We start from the raw sequence: 15,740 nt of genomic DNA on the forward strand, positions 1-15,740 counted from the left end.
AAAATTTTGAGTGAGAGATGAGGAGTACTATGTGCAAAGAAAAGGTATTTTAAATAACATTGTGTGTTAGGCAGGTACAATGTAACTTTGGAGAATATGTGACCAATAAATGAGGCACTTTTGTTCAGCTCTATAATCCTCCCGAGGAAGAAATAAGAGATTGTTAAATCTGATTTTACAATTTTTTGTGAGAAACAAATATGGATTTTGAAGAGTCCTAATTTTTTAACATCAGCACAGAATTTTGCCTGTGAAAAAACCTACTTTTGCCAACTGTGTGAATGAAATAAAACAGTTTACAGCCTCTGGTGCAGAAATTTTTTCCTTTTGTTCTGTTTTTCTTTATTCTCTTAGAGTGCTAGTACTTTAGAGTCTATTTTTTCTCCTTAATTTGTGGGTAGCAGCTTATTGATTTTGCTAGTTTTTTGTGATGAATATTGTCAGAAATGACTTATCTTGAAAATAAAAATGACATTGCTTATTTCTAATTCATTTCTATAGTTAAATATGGTGAGTTGGTTACTTAGAACAGCTATTCAATTGTTTTCTGAATTATAATAATTAGACAATTATTTTTGTAGTTCCTTCAACTTCACTAGCTAAAACCAGATCCCTTCAATTAAAAAAAAAATAGCCATAAGGAATTTTTTTTTTAAAGGACCTTTGCATAGAGAATAAAGCTAAACGTGCTCCTTAGTTCATTGCATGCTGTCATCGTTGGTCCGTGTAAAGTACTGATATTATTTATTTATACATTTTATTTTTGTTTCTAGTCCCATGCTCCTGACCTTGACCCATAGGGAACCATTCTAATATGATAGTCATTATAGTAACTACTGAAATGCTCTCTTTGGTTTATTCTATGTATTTTCATAATGTATTATTTTCTATACATGTTTTTAAATATTTTAAACAGAAAATTTCAAATAAATAAGAGAATATATTATGAACCTTCATGGGTCTCTTGGTTGGGCTTGTGTCAATTATCTCTCCACCCTGCCCCCTCCCCTTTTTTATGTGTATTAAATTTTATTATGTATATATGATATTGTGCTGTGTATCTTGTTTTGTTCCTTACTGCTTAATTTTACTTAACATTATGTGCTTATCATTTACTTATGTTGTCATGTGTACATTGCTTCTAACTGCTGCATAATATTCCATAGTTTGTAGCTATCGTGTTTGAACAACCTATATTTCCCAGTGATTGCTACCTAGATTTTCTGTTGCAACAAACACTGCTATGATGAGCATCCTCATACTTATTTAATCATGGAATTTTGCAAGGACTTCTTTGGGATATATATCAAGGAGCACAATTGCTGGTAGTAGGACACATGTTTATGCTTAATTTGACCAAGTCCTGCCAGTTGCTTGATCAAATACTTTGGTCCACACCAACAGTAACCCTCTCACTCCCATCAATCCTTGACATTATTGAGCTTGCTATTTTCCATCTCATATGCATAATTTTTGTAGTTTTTCATTTTAATTTTAATTCCTCTTATCAGTAATACATTTGAATATATTTTCATATTTTTATTGGCCTTTTGACTTCCCTTTTCTGAAATTGCTGTTCATACACTTTATTTTTCATATGGGTTCTTGTCTTTTGATAAATGCTCTGTAAGAGTTTGTTGTATATTCTAAATATTCATTTCCTGTTAGCTTTAGATACTAAAAAAAATCTGCTTCCATTATTTCAACTTTTTAATTTTGTGCATGATGCTCTTTGAGTAGACATCAATATTTTAAATTTTATTAAAATATTTTCTTGATGTCTATTGTTTGTGTAGAGAAATAATACTGATTTTTTTGAAACTTGATCTTGGTTTTAACAACAATGCTGAACTCTCTAATGCTTAAAAGATTGTTTTTTCTAGATAGGTGATCATATATCAATTCCAAATAATCAAAGTTTTCTTTCTACCTCTCCCATCCTCTTACTTTTCTTCTTTCTAATACCTTTAATCAGTTCCTCTGGAAGTATGTTAAACAAGTACTAGTGGCAATGGGCATCCTTATCTTATGCCTAGTCTTAAATAAGATGCATCTAGTATCTTACTTTTCACTTAAGTATAATGCTTGCTGAAGGTTTGTTTTTTTGTTTTGTTTTTAAAGATTTTATTTATTTATTTGACAGAAAGGGAGAGATCACAAGTAGGCAGAGAGGCAGGCAGAGAGAGAGGAGGAAGCAGGCTCCCTGCTGAGCAGAGAGCCTGATACTGGACTCCATCCCAGGACCCTGGGATCTTGACCTGAGCCAAAGGCAGAGGCTTTAACCCACTGAGCCACCCAGGTGCCCCATTGCTAAAGGTTTTTAATATACAACCTTTACTAAGTTAAGGAAGTTCTTTTATTTCAAGCTTGGTATGCATAAATAGCTATTGAACCCTATAAAATGGCTTTTATGCATCTTTGAGGTAATCACATGACATTTATCCTGTGGTATATTAATGCTGTGAATTATATGGATAGAATTTTTAATATGAAACCATCACTGCATTTCTAGTTTATATCCTACTTGATCATGGTGTATTATTTTTAACACGTTATTTTTTGGTTAGCAAATATTTTATTGAGAATTTTAGAATCTGCATTTTTAAGTGAAATGTGCTGTAGTTGTTTTCCTTCATTTTCCTTGTCTCATTTTGGAATTAAGATTACATTAACCTAATAAAATAAGATGGGCAGCTTTTACTCTTCTAATTTCTGGAAAAGCTTTACAAGATATGAATTTACTATTTCTTTAATGTGTGTTAAAACTCATGTAAAACTATCTGGTTCTGAGCATCTTTTTGAGATTTCTTTGAATGCTATTGATGTCTTTAAGTGCTTTTTGATTTTTTTCCTCCATTTCTTCCAGTATCCTCCCATAAGTACTGATGACACCTGATGGTCTCCCATTTACATGTATAGGTCAGACCCAGTTTTCTTTGACTCAGGAAATGCCTAGACAGTCTCAGTGTACACATCCAACTGAGCCATGGAATGGTCACCCCCCACCTTTTGAAGTGACCAGGGATTCAGTGTTTTAACCCTGACCAGTGGGCTCTCACGTTGCTTCACTTAACTTCTCAGTGCCACATACCTAAATTAATTCTGTGCTCCATTAGTTCTCTACTATTCCACAAACAGAAACTTTGGTTTACATTATTTAACATTGTTTGGTTCACTTGTTTGTATCTCCTAAAACTGTTGTCATACTTCTGGTTGCATGTGTTAAGCTTCTATAAAAGGTAAATATTTTGACAAAAGAATAACCAAGATATTAAAGTTCAGGGAAGATAAGTGTTGGTAAAAGATAGTCATCTGGTCTAATGTCCTTTACAATATATACCAAATTGTGGTAAACTCTAGATGATTTTCATTTTATCTCCAGAATTTGAAACTTTAGAGTAACAACATATTATTAAAAGAAAAATTAAAGGTATTCCAGCTTACAAAAAGAAAAAGGAGTAGAGATTATAAGCACGAATTTTATAGACCCACTAACAAGAAACTATCAATAAACATATAATAGTTATAATTTTTGATACAGTTGAATGTTTTCTACCATTTTATTTCAGCTTTTTCATATACTTTATATATCTTCTTTTTAATCTTTTTATACTTAAAAATAACAACTTAGCATTTACATATCTTCCCTAAAGAGATTCTTATACATTCTGACATCCTGTTTTCTCTTTCTCCTTCCCCAATTCCATCTTGTTGCAACTATCTACTTTAAATAACAAACTATTGCAGTCCATTTTTCTTTTTCTTTGCTGCTAGCTATTTTTAAAGACAACAGACTTTGCCAAGATATTCTGTCAGCATTATTCTATATACTATTGTTTAAATAAGTGTAGTAATTTTTCTTTTTCCTTTTTAAAAAATTATTTTTTAATTCTAGTACAGTTAACATAGAGTATTAAATTAGTTTCAGGTGTACAAAATAGTAATTCAACAATTCTATACATTTTCAGTGTTCATCACTTAGATACTCTTAATCTTAATATACTCTTAAAATAAAAAAAGTATACTCTTAATCCTCTACACCTACTTTACCCATTCCCCTACCCACCTCCCCTCTGGTAACCATCAGTTTCTTCTCTTTAGTTAAGTCTGTTTTTCAGTTTGTCTCTTTTTTTCTTTGTTTTGTTTATTAAATTACACATGTGAGTGAAATTCTGTGGTACTTGTCCTTCTCTGATTTATTTCATCTGGCATTATGCCCGTAGATCCATCTATGTCTTTGCAAATGCCAAGATCTCATTGTTTTTATAGCTGAGTAATATTCTGTTGTGTATATATACCATATCTTCTTTATCCATTCATCTGTAGATGGACACTTCCATATCTTGGCTGTTGTAAATAATGCTGTAATAAACAGAGGGGGGCACATATCTTTTCAAAATAGTGTTTTTGTATTCTTTGGGTAAACACCCAGTAGTGGAATTACTGGATCATGGCAATTCTATCTTCAACTTTTTGAGGATCCTTCATACTGTTTTCCACAGTGACTGCACCAGTTTGCATTCCCATCAGAAGCATAAGATGGTTCCTTTTTCTCCACATCCTTGTCAACACTTGCTGTTTCTTGTGTTTTTATTTTAGCCATTCTGGGAAGTATAAGGTGATATCTCATGTAGGTTTGATTTGCATTTCCCTGATGATTAAGGACATTGAACATCTTTTCTTGTGGATGTTGGCCATCTGTATGTCTTCTTTGGGAAATGTCTGTTCATGTCTTCTGCCCATTTTTATTTGGATTATTTGATTTTTATTCATTTATTTATTTATTTTGGTATTTAATTGTATCAATTCTTTATATATTTTGTGTTCCAACTCTTCATTAGATATGTCACTTGCAGATATCTTCTCCTGTTCAATAGGTTACCTTTTAGTTTTATTTACTATTTCCTTCATTGAACAGAAGCTTTTTATTTTAATGTAATCCCAATAGTTTATTTTTGCTTTTTGTTTCCCTCGCCTTTAGTGATATGTCTAGCAGGAAGTTGCCATGGCCAAGGCCAAATAGGTTGCTGCCTGTGTTCTCCTCTAGGACTTTTATGGTTTCAGGTCTCACATTTAGGCATTTAGCTGATTTCAAATTTAATTTTGTATATAGTGTAAGAAAGTGATCCAATTTCAGTCTTTTGCATATTCCTCTCCTATATTCCTAGCACCATTTGCTGAAGAGACTATCTTTTTCCCATTACATATCTTTGCCTCCTTTGTCAAAGATTAATTGACCATAGAATAATTGTGTTTTTATTTCTGGGCTCTCTTTTCTTTTTTTTCATTGATCTATGTGTCTGCTTTTGTGCCAGAACTGTGCTGTTTTGATTACTACAGCTTTGTTGTGTATCTTAAAATCTGGGATTGTGATTCTTCCAATTTTGTTCTTTTTTAAGATTGCTCTGGCTATCTGGAGTCTTTTGAGGTCCCGTAGAAACTTTAGGATTGTTTGTTCTAGTTCTTCAAAAAATGCCTTTGATATTTTGATAAAGATTACATAAAATTTGTGGATTGTATTGGGTAATATGGACCTCTTAATAATATTTGTTCTTCTAATTCAAGAGCATAGAATATCTTTCCCTTTGTGTTGACTTCATTTTCTTTCATCGGCATTTTAGAGTTCTCAGAGTACCAGAAGGTCTTTTACCTTCTTGGTAAATATCCTAGGTATTTTACTATTTTTGGTGTAGTTATAAATGGGACTGTTTTCTTAATTTCTCTTTCTGGTACTTCATTATTAGTGTATAGAAATGCAACGGATTTCAGAGGATGGCAGGTAGGTAGAAAATCCTCAGGCCACCAAGAAATCACAATAATTTATAGTCAGGAAAGTGATACCTCAGATCTGAGTCTCACCATTTCCCCTCACTCCCCCATCCCACCAGAAGCAGCAGCATCCATAGATGATGATTCAAAATCACCAGCTCTGTGATTTGGTAGGAAAGGGTAGGGGTATGACTGCCTAAGGTTAGTTAGTTCTCCCACCCCATGTTTTTCTCAGCTCTTTATTTTTTTTTTAATTTAAATTAGATGTAGAGTTCAGTAATTCATAAGTTGCATTAACACCTAATGCTCATTTGCTCAGTATATCATGGTCCCTCAACCCCCATCACCCATTACCTACCTCATCCTCCTACCCACCTCCCCTCTAGCAATTCTGTTTGTTCCTGTAGTTCAGAGTCTCTTGTGGTTTGTCTCCCTCTCAGGGAGTTTTCAGTTTTCCCTCCCTTCTCCTGTGATCTTATGTGCTGTTTCTTATATTCCACATATGAGTGAAACCATATGATAATTGTCTTTCTCTGATTGACTTATTTCGCTCAGCATAATACCCTCCAGTTCCATCCACATTAATGTAAATGGTTAGTATTTACCCTTTCTCATGGCTGTTTCTCAGCTCAAAAATTTTTAAGTACTCTTTACTCCTGAGGGCATTTGTATAGTAGTGTGAGTCCCTGAAGATATGGGGGCGTCAATTTTTGTTTCAAGGCAATGACAGAAAAGAATCAAAAGCAGAACTCTAACAGTTCATTTCCAATTTTGTCCTCCCATAGTCAATAGGCTGCCTCATGCCCTAGAGCCCTGGGTTCCAAGGCCCAAGGACATTTACCAGTTCACAACAGTCTTCTATACCACCCTGCCCTCCAGAGGAGTTTTTAAGTTTTCGTATTCTTGGCTTTTTCTGTCTATAATTTCTATTGGAGTTGATACTTAGAGATCCAGCAGTTGTTCTAGTCCAACATCTTGGTGTTATCTTCCTGGGAGAAACTCTAACAAAAAAAATAACTCTGGAGGAAACTCTAACAAAAGCTTTACATGTGTGTACTGATTTACTCAGGGATCATATTTCTAAAAACTATGCCTAAGTGTATTATCAAGAATTATTTGGTGTGCCTGGATCACTCATTTGGTTAAGCATCTGATTCTTGGTTTGAGCTCAGATCATGGGCTCAGGGTCCTGGGATAGAATCCCACACTCAGTGGGTTGTGTGCTTGAGATTCTCTCTGTCGCTTTCCCTCTATCCCTCCCCTGCTGGCTCTCTCTTTTTCTTTCTCTCTCTCTCTAAGATAAGTAAACACATTAAAAAAAAAAGAATTATTTTATCATGATGTTTGAAAACAACTAAAATGGCCAACAAATGTCCAACTAAACTGTCCAACATATGTTGGTAGAATAAACTATTCTAAGATAACTAACTTTTCACTACTCATTTTTGTTTTAAAAAAAAAAGTGAATGTCTACATGCATACTCCAAAATGTAACAGAGATTATCTTTTAGTATAAAATGATGGGTGAATTTATTTTTCCTGTCCTTTTTTATGCTTTCCTAAATTGCTGTAATAAGTATATGTTGCTTTTGTACTCCAAATTACTGGATATGTGTGTATGTGTATGTACACATACATACATATAAATATATGTATATTTATATATATATAAATATATATATATTTTTTTAATAAAGCAGAAGCAAGCAACTGGGATGTGGGAGGCTTCATATGCCAAGCATTTAGTTTGCATTTTTCTTATCTATTTGTTCACTTGATTTTTTTCCTTTCAAAATTGATGGAAAGAAGTAAAAAAATATTAATTTATATAATTTTCATTGCCTTATTAAAATAAGGAAACTATTTCATTTGAATAATCAGATATTTTTCTTCAGAGATGTAAAGAACAGAGGACATCACATGACTTATACTATTTATTTAGAAGGTTTATTTGACCTTTGTGGACTTGCATAGATAGCCCTTATTTGTGGATATTTATCATTAATTATGTATCCCTATTAAAATGCTTTTTAAACTATTTTACTTCCTTTCTCCAACTCTCACATTCTTGTGAAGAAGGTATTGTGCTTACTTGATCATGGAGCCTCATGCATATGGTACATATGTACTCTAAGCTCACTGAGAAAGACATGGACTGATGCTGGCCTCTCCCCATATGTAAAGCCAGATACAGTAGCCAGTCCAGGGAAAACAGACCAAGAATTGACAGGGATGATGTAATTAGCAAAGACTTTAAAACGGCTGATCATTTACATACTGAAGATTGAAATATTAAAATAATGAGAACAGTCATGGAAAATGTTTTGTAGCTCTAGAAATTCCCACAGATGAAATGAAATATCTACTGGATGCATTAAGCAATGCATTAGACACTGCCGGTAAAAATGTAAGTGAACTTTTTTTTTTAATTTAATTTTATTTTTTCAGTGTTCCAAGATTCATTGTTTATGCACCACACCCAATGCTCCATGCAATACATGCCCTCCTTAATACCCACCACCAGGCTCACCTAACCACCCCCCTTCAAACCCTCAATTTGTTTCTCAGAGTCTACAGTCTCTCATGGTTCGTCTCCCCCTCCAATTTCCCCCAATTCACTTTTCCTTTCATTTTCCTAATGTCCTCCATGTTGTTCCTCATGCTCCACAAGTAAGTGAAACCATATGATAATTGACTCTCTCTGCTTGACTTATTTCACAAAGCATGATCTCCAATCCCATCCATGTTGATGCAAAAGTTGGGTATTCATCCTTTCTAATGGAGGCATAATATTCCATTGTATGTACAGGCCATATCTTCTTTATCCATTTGTCTGTTGAAGGACATCTTGGCTCTTTCCACAGTTTGGCGATGGTGGCCATTGCTGCTAAAATTTTCCAAACAGAAGCAGAGAGTAAGACAACTTAAATAAATAAATAAATAAAATGATATCAGTGTCCTGATACTATTTGGTCTTAAAAAAAAAAAAATGTGTAATTGGAGTTCTAGGAGGAAGAAGTATTTGAGAAATAATGACCAGACTTTTTCCACATTTCATAAAAAATATAAACTCACAAAACCAAGAAGTTCAACTAATTTCAAACAGGAAAGAATACCACACCAAGACATCATTTCTGAAAGCTAGTAATAAAAAGAAAAGTCATAAAAGCCCAGAAAAAAGACACATTGCATACAAAGCACAGAGGCAAAAAATTTACTGACTTCTCTATGGAAACAATGAAAATCAGAAAACACTGGAATGAACAACGCACTGAAAGAAAACTATGAACTTAAAATTATATATCCAGTAAAAAATCCAAAATAATGGCATTTTCAGATAAGACAGCTAAGTAATTGAGGGAATTTATTGCTAGCAGACGTTTGTTACAAAAAGTATTAAATGAAGTCTTAAGGCAGAAGAAAAATGGTATTCAATGGAGCACAATTCACACAAAGGAAGAAAAGCCTCAGAAATAGTAAATAAATAGGTAAAAATAAAAGACTTTTTCCCATTAAAATTTTGTGAAAGATAACTCAAAGCCAAAAATAGAAATAACATATGATCAAATAATTCTACTACAGATATTTACCCAAAAGTCAATGGAAACATTAATTTGAAAAAAATACGTGCATCCCTGTATTTATTGCAGCATTAGTTACAATAACCAAGATACAGAAGCAACCTAAATGTACATCTATAAATGAATGGATAAAAAAGATGCAGCATATATATATATATATATATATATGTATATATATACATATATATGGCAATATTACTCATATATATACATATATATTACTCATATATATCCATATATATATATATATATATATGGCAATATTACTCAGTCATAATAAAGAATGAGATCTTGCCATGTGCAACAACCTGGATGGACCTAGAGCGTATAATGCTGAGTGAAATGAGTCAGACAGAGAAAGTCAAATAAAATATTTCACTCATATGTGCAATTTAAGAAACAAATGAACAAACAAAGAAAAGAGACAAATAAAAAAACAAGACTCTTAAATACAGAGAACAAACCAGTGGTTGACAGAGGGGAGGTGGGTGGAGGGATGGGTGAAATAGATAAAGGAAATTAAGAATACATTTCTTTTGTTGAGCACTGAGTAATGTTAGAGCTATTGAATTATTATATTATACACCTGAAATGAATATAACAGTTATACTGAAATAAAATATATTTTAATTAAAAAATAATTGTTTGTCAAAAAAGTAAAAAAATATGAAATATTGTGAGTTTTTTGATGTATGTAGTAGTAAAATGTATGATGATAGGACAAAAAATCAGAGGGAGAATTGGAGATAAAATGTCACAAGATTTTTATGTTATTTAGGAAGTGATATATTATTTAAATCTATGCTAAGTTAAATTTGCATACCTAAGCCCGAGAATAACTACTAAAGGTATACAGAGAGACGGCTAATAAGTTAGTAGAGATACTAATAAGAGATGGCTAATAAGTTAGTGGGATACTAAAAAATTGAATTTGTTCAAAATAAGGCAGGAACAGAGGATGAAAGAAGAGATGGTTCAGATAGAAAATAGCAAGAAGATTTGTATCTTAACTATATAATAATTATATTAAATGTAAATTGTCTAAACACGCCAGTGAATTGTTTTATTTTGTTAGACTAATAAAAATCTAGTAAAACAATTCTATACCACAATGGTTGGCAAACATTTCATCAAAGTGTAGATAGTAAATATTTTAGGTTTGAGGACTATACAGTTTCAGTTACAATTACCCAATTCTGCTGTTGTAGCCTCCCAAAACACAATGTAGACAAAATGTAAACAAGTGGTTGTATCTGTGTTTCAGTAAAACTTTATTTACCAAAAAAAGTATCTCTCCCATGGGCCATAATTTGCCAACCCTTAGTGTACTGGATGGAGGAAGTACATTTTAAATATAGACACAGGTAGATGTTAAAAGTAAAATGAACCATGCTAACAAAAATCATCAAGTTGAGGTGGCTAAATTAATATTAGACAAAATAGACATCTAGAGAAGAAGAAAGACATCTTTTTCATAAATAAAGGGGAAATTTTATACTGCTAAAAGACATCCAAGACATCGAAAGTACATACCGTCATGTGTAGATATAGAGCCTAAAAATACATAAAAGAAAATCTGATAAGTGTTGAAAGGAGAAATACACTAATCCACAGTTATGGTTGGGTGTTTCAACTATGCTCTTTCAACAGTTCTTAGAACAAGTCGACAAACCAGTAAGTAAATAGAGAACTTGAACAACAGTAAAAACCAACTGGACCTAATTGACATTTGTAGAACGTATACTGAGTAACACCAGACTATGAATTCTTTGGTGCTCTGCATGGAACATTCATTGATAGATTATATGCTGGACCATGAACAAGTCTCAGTAAATTTTAAAAGATTTAAAATCATCCAGAATATGTTCTCTGTGGGGGAGGAAAAAATAGGATTAAGTTACAGACCAATAATAAAAAAGTATGAAAAATTCCCAAATATTTGGAAATTAAGCATCATACTTCTAAATAATCTATGAATCAATAAGAAATCATAAGGAAAGTTAGGAAATATGAACTATGTATGAACTTAATGATAATAAAAACACAGAAAATTTGTAGAATATAGTTAAGTGCTTAAAGAGAAATTTATAATTTTAAAGAAAAGCATAGTATATTAAACCCAAAGTAACTAGAAACAGGAAAATAATATAAAATCAGAAATCAATAAATTAAGGAATACCAAAAATAGAAAGATAGTGAAAGCAAAAGGTGGTTCTTTGGAAATATTAATAAAACTGATAAACTTCTTGCTAGACTGATCTAGAAATAAAAGAAGAGAAATAGGAAAAGCCATTACAAAAGCTGGTGGGGAATCTTGATGAAAACCCTCAACTTGAGTCACATTGCAGTCTGGTTTGGCTGCTATCCCTAATGGCACAGGTATCGTTCTGGGATATCTCTAACCTTGTTTGTGAGATTTCCTTCTTCTCTTTCCTGCGTAAAACTCCTGTTCCTTAAACCATTTTTTTTCTCTTGTTTTCTCATTTTCTGTGGAATACATTTTCCAGAGGTTTCTTGAGAAAGGATGTATAGGAGATAATTTTAAGTCTAAGGTTTTTCCATGGTTGTTTTTTGTTTGTTTGTTTTTTGATTCCTGTATTTTTTAAAAAGTTAAAGTATACTTAACATGTATCATTAGTTTTAGGTATACAACATAGCGATTCAACAATCACATACATTAAAAAGTGCTCACCATGATAAGTGTAGTTCATATCATCATATCTGTCATCAAACAGAGTTATTACAGTATTATTGACTAAATACTCTATGCTGTACTTTTCATTCCCAACATTCTCACCAAGTTTTAAATTTCCATAGACATCAGATTTTTCCAGTTTGGTTTCATTTATATTGCTTTAACCTGTCACATTTGTAAGGGTAATTAACAGGAGCTGTTTAAAGATGTTTTTTCACCACCATAAAAAAATAGTTTCTATTTGGTAGCTGTAACTACACAAAGGAAGTACTTTGAAAAACTCTGGTAAAAAAGAAAATGCCTACTTGTGATCTCTCTCTCTGTCAAATAAATAAATTTAAAAAAAAAAAGATTTTTTTTCTTCACTAATGTAAGACTTAGTATCTTGAAAACTTGTCTCTTGTGAAATACAAGAAGGTAGACAATACAATAATCCAAGTGGTCAATGGGAAACTGAGCTGGTCGATGGGAAAACTAATTTCTGTTATTGTTCATATAAATTTGGATGGAAATTTCTTAATTCATTTCACAACGATTGGGACTATTTTACTGTGTCAAATACAGGGAATTTTCCTCTAGGCCAAATAGTGTGTGGGTATGAGTATATGTATAAGTATATATATGAAAAGATAGATAATATGTATGTAATATATACATTATATAGCTTTTTTTGTTATACATCCATCAACATTTACCAAACTTGGGAAATTGGTACTTATTACTTTAAAAATATGTGGCAAATTGTACTTGCCAAAAATCACAACAGAAATATTTCTGATCCCACATGTTCTTCCAGAACCTTCCTACTCTCTCATTAAGAAGTGAAATGTTTCCCTCTTCCCTGAAATTTGGCTGCCTGGATGAGTAGATGTAGTGGAATTGACACTAGGCAACTGCAAAAGCTTAGTCATTATAGATAATACAGCTCTGCCTCTCTCTTTCTCTTGGAGTGTTCACCCTTTGGACCCTAGCCCCCGTATTGTGAGGAAGCCCAGGTAACATGAGAGGTCATATCCGGCACATGATCAAGCAAATTTCAGATGATTCCACTCCCAGGCCTTCAAGCTGCCCCATCTGGCACTGAGTTGAGCAGAAACAAGTTGTTATTACTGAACTCTGCCTAAATTTTGTAAACAATATACATTCTTTATTTTGTTTTCAGATAAGTTTGGAAAATACTTAATTGAACATCAAAGGAAATTTCTTTTCTATAGGAAAACCTTCATGTGCTAATATGTGTGATGCTCTCCAAGAAGATCATAGAGTACTTTGTATAAAGGATCTCATATGTTATCATTGGAAAATGCTTCTCTAGTCTTCAATTTAATGGTTATGTATTCTGTTGATAAACCATCTTGCTTCTTCATTTATCTTTGCTTGAACATTTAGGTTATTTACAACATTTTACTGTTAACATGTGATTTTGGAAAAATCTGGTTTTCCTTTTTGTCATCTGCAGAGAGTTTATTCTTTGTAGTAGAATTATTATGCCATAGCATCTAAAATTGTTAATGACTGGCTACACTAACTTCTAAAAAATTAAAAATACTTGCCATTACCAGAATCAATACAGATTGCATCATTTTCTCCGAAGCCTTGATAGTTTTTAACACTATCCTTCTTTTTAACTGCAAAAAGTGTAAAGTTGTACTGCAGAGTACTTGTAGTTTGAATTTCTTTAACTTTTACCAACATCGAAAAAGACTAAACTTAGAAGACTTTTTGTTTTGTTTCGCACTCCAGTTAGTTGCATGGGTTCTCATGGTCTCATGACAACTCAATCTCTAAATACCTAGTTTTGTTTCTCAGTGTCTATGCATTGGCTTCCTCATCCATAAAATGGGCATATGAGTAATACCTGTCTCATGTTCTTTATTATTATTATTATTATGTTATGTTAGTCACCATATAGTACATCATTAGTTTTTGATGTAGTGTTCCATGATTCATTGTTTGTGTGTAATACTTAGTGCTCCGTGTACCTCATGTTCTTGTAAGGAGTAAATAAAATACTGCTCGTAAAGCAATTAATTTTTTTATATTATGATATTATTTTAAACACTCAAGAAAGTTCAGTAAGCTTACATTTTCTCATGCAGTGAATTTATAATGATTTTATGTTTCTGTGGATTATGTGGATTGAAGATGTTAATGAAAATAAAATAATGTGTAAAATATCTCCACAGCAATACCTAGATTAGTGTTTAACTGAATAACTGCATTCTAGTCTATCCAAACTGATGCAAAAAACTATTAGAAAGGCAAATAATGTGTCAGGCTTTTGATGGTGAGTTTAATATTACTACATTTTAGCATTTCAGTATTAATTCATACCATCAACTGTGGCTTTTAAAAGAAAAACAAATAATAAATGCCCTGTGTTAAAGGGAAAAACATTTGTTATCATTATAGAGTCTGTGAATCTTTATATTTCCTATGAGTGTCAACTCTACAAAGATATCATGTATAGTATACTATCATTTAAAATATGACTAAAATGATTTGACTTTTAAAAAAATATACCATCCCATGCAAATGAATGTTAAGTCTTCTAAAATAATCATCTCGAGAAATAATTGTACATTTATCTCATGCTAATATTACTTAAAAATTTGAAACTGCTCTTCTAGAATTTTTTCTGAGCCTGAAATGCATTTGTTTGACTATCTTGAGAAGTCCGCTCATCTTCTTCAAACAATTGCTTAAATTTCACCTCCCCAACAGGACTTATCTGACCATTCTATTTCTTTTTTTTTTCTGATCTACTCTTTTAGCAACTGAAAATGGAATACAGTATTTTTTTGTTTATTTTTATTTTTATTTATTTATTTGACAGAGAGAGAGAGATCACAAGTAGGCAGAGAGGCAGGCAGAGAGAAGGGAGAAGCAGGCCCCCTGCCAAGCAGAGAACCTGATGTGGGGCTCCATCCCAGGACCCTGAGATCATGACCTGAGCTGAAGGCAGAGGCTTAACCCACTGAGCCACCCAGGCACCCCGGAATACAGTATTTTTAACTATAGTCACTATGCTGTGTATTACAGTGCCAGGACTTACTTATCTTATAATTAGAAATTTGTTCCTTTGACCCCTTTCACCCATTTTGCCCACGCCCACCCCCACCTCTGGCAACCATCAATCTATTGTCTCTCTGTGAGCTCATGATTTTGGGAGTCTTTTGTTGTTTTATTCCACATATATGTGAGATCATATGGTATTAGGGTTTTTGGTATTTGTCTCTCTGTATCCAACTTGTTTCATTTAGGATAATGCCCTCAGTATCCACCCACGTTGTCTCAAATGGCAAGATTTTATTACTTATGGCTGAATAATAGTACTCCATTATACGTACACCACATTCCACAATTCCTTTCTAATGGTTCCTTAATATACCATTATATATGCATTTTCTTCCTTTAACCATGTTCTTTTTGTTGAAGGATAATTAACGTACAGTGTTATATTAGTTACAGGTATACAACATATTGAGTCAACAATTGTGTACATTACTCAGTACTCATCACAACAAGTACAGTCACCATCTATCACCAAACACATCATTATCATATTATTGCCTGTATTCCCTCTGATATAATTTTTATCTCTATGACTTATTTTATAACTGGAAGTTTATACTTCTTAATCCCCTTTATCTATTTCACCTATCCCTCACCCAGCCATCTCTGCTCTAGCAACC

The 15,740-nt window shown here is 32.7% G+C and overlaps 1 long non-coding RNA gene across 1 annotated transcript in view; it reads left to right on the forward strand.

Moving 5' to 3' along the window:
- LOC106006347 overlaps positions 1-15,740 on the forward strand; it is a 213,604-nt gene that overhangs the window by 177,552 nt on the left and 20,312 nt on the right. The gene's annotated exons all lie outside the window — the stretch shown is intronic.

This window comes from Mustela putorius, unplaced genomic scaffold (genome assembly GCF_011764305.1).
Source record: "Mustela putorius furo isolate JIRA1106 unplaced genomic scaffold, ASM1176430v1.1 tig00003867_pilon_pilon_pilon, whole genome shotgun sequence".
Taxonomy (NCBI): Eukaryota; Metazoa; Chordata; class Mammalia; order Carnivora; family Mustelidae; genus Mustela; species Mustela putorius.